Genomic DNA, 5,785 nt, shown 5'->3' with positions numbered 1-5,785 from the left:
GCATACACAGTGCCCTCTATCTCCACTGGTGTAGCAGACCTAAGGGGTTCGCTAGCACACCATCCCACTAACCAGGCTTAGTTCCAGCGAGCCTGATTTTATCCCTTTCCCCCTTCAAATCTAGTTTAAAGCTCTTTCTCTGACAACTCCTGTGCAAAGATCCTCTTTCCCCTTAGAGACAGGTGAACCCTGTCTGTGGATGTCACTTACCTTGAATTCAGCAATTTCCCATGGTCCTTTCCCAGTGCTTCATGTTTCTTCTCCTGTGCTGGAAGTAGCAGTCTCCCCGTGTGTCTCGGAGGTACATGGAGCTTGCCCTCCCACGATACCATCAGCCTTCTTTGATTGAAGCTCACTGTTAAGAGAAAATACCCCTCTTCTGTTTTGCCCAGTTCATTTCCTCCTTTTGGTATTCAGACTTCGTTGCTGGAGCTGCAGTGATCCATTCAGAAAAAGATGGGCTGTTTAGGAACCCTGAACTAAGGTCACACTTTGCAAGCCAATTTCTTGTTAAAGCCAAGTGTCTTTTTCTATTCCTTTTAATTGCCTTTTTCTGCCTTTGGTATTTGAGGAACGCTGTCACGCATTACAAAGAAATGTCATCAGCAAATGTTAATCAAAACATCATTTGCATATGACCCTGTTCCTGCTGTTGCCCCTGTGAATATCAGAACAGTGACACGTCTTCCGCAGTCCTGTGTAGCTTTGCTCTCAGCTGGCAACAACGTCCTGGAGGGAGGATGTGTCAGATACTGGCATTAGGGGCACGTTGTGGTTGTAGGAACAGATATGTTAATGGAGAGGACGCTGTCTCAGGGCACACAGACTGGCGATAGCTTGCGGACATGCCCTTGAGTGACCTTCACTGGAAATAAAGGCATTTGCAAAAGCCTCTGCATTTTAGGAACTTGTAAGTGGAGCTGGTTTAAGTGCAAATTAATGGTGCTTGCAGGCTATCCTGCTGTCCCCAGGACTTTGTTTCTGTTCCCCCAGGACTGTGTTCAGCACTGGAAAGCAGCAAGTGGCCACCAGGCAGCTCCTGAATGATGTGGAGCAAATTTGTGCTCAATTCACACTAAGGGCTGAAGTTCTGGGTGTGTGGTGTCCGTGCCAAGCTGCCTCCTACAGCAGTGCTCACTCAGGGAGCTGCTCTGCACTAATGTCATCCACATGGTTTGGTGGCCCTTCTCCTGCCAGGCTGGGCAGCTGGAGTGATGCCCTCCAGAGCATTATTCTGGGATAGGAGCTGAGGTTAAAAAAGGATGGTCCCACTTCTCAGCTTATTTTTTCTGGCAATGCCTGGGAGCAGGCCTACAACCTGTGTTGAGCGTTGGTTGCTTAGCTGCTCCCTGCTCAAGTTTGGAAGCTGCTGAAGCCTGGGTTCAAGCATCTGCTTGCATGGGTCCTAAGTGGGTTCAGCTCCACAAGGCAATCCTGAATTGCCTCTCCTGAGGTTTAGTGCTGTATAGACAGACTCACAGCCTGCCTAGGTGGAGGAATGGGGCTGATGTCACCTCTTGAGCCCTCTTGATGGATGCAGCACTCTTCGTTCTGCTTCAGGGCTGAACCCATGGCTGGCTGCAGGTGCAGGCCAAGGCTTGGCAGGTTCTGATCTCCCCTTGTAGCATGAGCAATGTCTTATCTGGCGTGCTGTGGTGACCATCAGAGAGCCCGAGAGATTCTGAAGGCTGCTTTGGGGATGTCATCGTCATCAGGGAGTGCGGAGCATCTTCCTGAGCCACCAGTGAGAACCACTCTTCTAGTGGAGGGATGTTGGCCTGTGCACATTGAGGTAATATCAGCAGCGGTGCCAGGATAGTTTATTACTCCGTGATTAATGGGCTTAGGGATGAAGCTTATATTTTGGAAAGGGCTTTAGGAGGGAAAACTTCTCGTTTACTCATACGGCTGTAGTGATCATATCCTTCCATCTGTGATGTGTGACAGCAAACACAAGGATGGAGAATTTAGCCTGTGGATTTAGCTGCTTGATTTTGTTATTTATTTTCTTACCTCTTTTTTAGATTACCAGAAAATTCAGGCTCAATTCTGATGGGAAACTCGAACAAACTGTCTCAATGGCAACCACTACGCAGCCCATGACTCAGCACCTCCACATTACCTACAAAAAGGTGACGCCCTAATGCTGGGAGGGCTGGATCTCCCTGCCGAAGGTGAGGAGTGGAGCATCATGCACCAAGAGCAATGGCAGCTTGGGAGCACACCATGGCAGACCCTGGAGCTGGCTTGGCTGCCTGTGCTCGCCCCCAGGGCCGTGGAGCTGCCTGTCCTGTTGAGAATGTTACTCAGATGTTTCTGTAATGGTATATTAAAAAAAATAAAAAGCTTTTATTTTTATGGCTGTGTCTTTGGGCATGATTGCAGAGTGGTCTCTGTGTCCCTCTGCTTTGTCAGTGGTTGCAGAGGGGCTTTTTGATGCCTCTTCATTAGTAGATGTTGGGTTGCACATCCAACCTCCTTGGACTCTCTTCTGCAACCTGAATAATGCTGTGGAAGCAGCAGGATCAGCAATGGATTTTCATTGCAGGGACAGACCCTAAGAACTCATCTCCTGCCTGATGAAACGCAGCTGAAATATTTGGAGGGAGCGCCTTCCTCTTGCTGTGGGACAGAGAACTGTCGCTGGACTTGATCCTGATGGTGCGATTCAGCTGACTTGAAAGGACGTGGGGCAGTCCTGGAGATCAGGACCAGACTGTACCTAGCTTCAGTAACTGCAGAATATTGCAAGAGACTGGGTGACATCTGAGCCAACCGGTAGAAGAGAAACTGTGAACAGTGTGGCTCAATCTTAGTAGTTCTTCTTTTTTTTAAACTTGGTTATCATGATGCTTCACCTTCATGAAATCTGTCATCCAGTCCTCAGGTCTACCACTGCTTCTGATCTGCAGCAGAGATAGGACAGAGTCCTCTTCAGATGCTGGCCATTAAGGAAGAGAACAAGAGAGAGTGAGACCCTCATGATCCCTCAGCTTTATACCGAATATGACGTCTATGGGATGGAACACCTTGTTGGTCAGTTTATGGTCACCTGTCCCATCTGCTGCACCCACCAGTGCAGTCTGTAACTTACTGCACCCCAGAGTGGGACACAGATTTAACAGTGACTTTGGTCTTTGCAGCAGAAAGTTATAAGCAGGAGCCTTTCTGCACCCCAGCCCCTGGCAGTGACTGTGAACATCAAGCGCTGTCACTTTTGGAAGCAGACACTGGCTGCACAAATACGCCGTTAACTTCAGCAAGCGCAGTTAGCTAGAAGAGACTGAGCTGGAAAGTGAAATCCCTGAACCCAATTAGTTCTGTTCTAAGTCAAACCGGGACATTCCACCCCTTATTCCATACCATTTACGTCATACCATCACTAGTTTATAATTTCTTTCTACAGAAAAGTTCATTTAGTTCATGATTGTGGATCTGCTTCTATCATAGCAATCTTCTCAGGGCAGGAAAGATGTTAGGAAATTCATTGTGGTTGGTGCCCACAGCTGTGCGTTCACCTCAAGATCTTACTGGATGCCACTCAATGAGGCTAGCTCCTGTCATTGCCACTGTGTTTTCCTGAAAGACACTTACTGAACTCTGTTAGTATTATGTAACAATTTACATCATATAGCTCTAAATCAAGTATCCTCAGCCAGAGTTAAATTTCCTTGAGGTACACATTATACTTCACCACCTTTCATCGTTACCCACCAAATACTTCCAGGTCCTTGAGCAAAAACAGTCCCATGGATGGGTTTACCTTTGCCTGAGGCAGGAAATACCCACACGGCTTCCCCCAACAGATTCCTTTTATACACCACAGGGACTTTATCCCCTTCGACTGTATGTGAAGGGCCTGATTGAGCTGGACCATCTCGATGGGTGTTAACTAACCAGGCGGCTTGTTTTGCCAAATGACAGGGGGTCAACAGCAAGGACACAGACACCAAGTTAAAAACAAAAATAAATGTATTTTACTTTAGCTTAAAGCAGGAAAAAAGAGTAAGCAGGGTGGAAAAAGCAAGCAAAGTAATGCACCTCATCATTACTGCAGAAAGTTAGCTGTAGCGATTAGGGAAGATCTATCACCAATGGCCTTTAATACGTTACCGTCATCCAAACCCTGTCCATCAGCCAGGGAGCCCCGGTCGCAGCAGAGGATTTGGAGAACCGCCCAGCAACTGGGAATTCCTATGCAGTGTGGCCACGCGTAGGTGAGGTCTGCAGCTTCACTGTGACGGAGGTCCTGCCTTTATATTCTTTATCAAACAGGACTACGTGACTACCTGCATGTGCCTCAGATCTGGCCAGGATCTGAGACAATCTGGGAAGTTACCGTTTTCCTGTCTTTAGACACGCAAGACATTTGGCTTTAGTGATACCTGACTTCAGATATTCAAGGTACCTGGCTTTAGGCATGTGAGGCGTTTGACTTTAGATATGCAAGTTGGGGGGGTTCACTCAATAAGTTGATTCTGATTCCAGGCCTATGGTTTAGACCTTTTCATATCACTTGTGCTAAGTGCTTGTCCCAGTTTTGAGAAGTTCCAGCACCCATTGCTTTCAGAGTAATTTTTAACAGGCCATTGTATCATTCGGATTTTCCGAAGGCTGGCGCGTGATAGGGGATGTGATACACCCACTCAATACCATGTTCTTTGGCCCAAGTGTCTAAAAGTTTGTTTTTGAAATGAGTCCCACTGTTAGACTCAATTCTCTTGGCAGTAACGTGGCGCTGCAAGATCTGCTTCTCAAGGTCCAGGATAGCGTTCTGGGCAGTGGCATGAGACACGGTGTGTTTCCAGCCGTCCAGTGGTTGCTTCCACCGTTGTAAGCACGTAGCACTTACGCTGGCAGGTTTGAGGCAGTGTAATATAATCAATCTGCCAAGCCTCCCAGTATTTATATTTTGACCATTGTCCCCCATACCACGAATGTTTTAACTCTTTATCTTTCTTGATATCTTTATCTTTTGATATCTTTTATCTTTTAACTCTTTATCTTGCGGCATATGTTTCACAGTTGTGAATAACCCGACTGCTGGTACCTGCCCTCTGTGCCAGCCAGTGCAGAACCTTTCCTCTGTCCCCAAAACCTGACCTGGCTGTGTGCAGGGACAGGCGCCGTGACCAGCCTCAGCAGAGAATGGGCCCATTCTCCACTGGCCCAAGGAGAGGGATGAGGCATTAAGCCAAGCTGCTGATCTGCTGTTTCCAGGACCCACAGCAGAGGAGATGCTCCTGTCCTCCCAGCCAGTGCTGGCCTCTGTCTCCACCAGGCATCAGTGACCGGGTCACGTGTCCCCCCTCTCCAGGTCATTCAAATGCCTTGCCATCCGGGAGAGGGGTGTCCTCTGCTCTGTAGTGAGGCACAGGACAGCCTCCTGCAGCAGCAGTGGCCACGGCAGGGCAGCATCGTGATAGCATCCAGGATGACCGAGCCCTGGCAGGAGAGGGAGAGTCCACAGAGCTGGAGATCGCTCCTGGCGAGGGCCAGAGCAAGGGGCTGATCCCGGCAAAGGCTCTGCAGTGCTGGCAGAAGGTTTGCTGCTCTTTGGCAGAAAAAAGCATTCTGGTTCACAGACAGCAACCTGGCTGAATGCGACCTGAGGCATGGGACGTGCGTGCAGACGCAGCCCCTAGAGAGCAGCCTGAGCCCTTCCTGCTCTTCCCTTGTTCCTGCCAACTGTTGCAAATGGATGTTAACTTGCCAGAACCTGCTTTCAGCCTTGCTGGGTTTTAGCTGGGCTTTAGCTGGGCTTTAGCTGGGCTTTTAGGAAGAG

The sequence above is a fragment of the Buceros rhinoceros genome, unplaced genomic scaffold (genome assembly GCF_000710305.1).
Source record: "Buceros rhinoceros silvestris isolate BGI_N320 unplaced genomic scaffold, ASM71030v1 scaffold12945, whole genome shotgun sequence".
NCBI classification, from domain to species: domain Eukaryota; kingdom Metazoa; phylum Chordata; class Aves; order Bucerotiformes; family Bucerotidae; genus Buceros; species Buceros rhinoceros.
The sequence above is the reverse complement of the archived record's forward strand: the minus strand, read 5'-3'. Positions refer to the sequence as shown.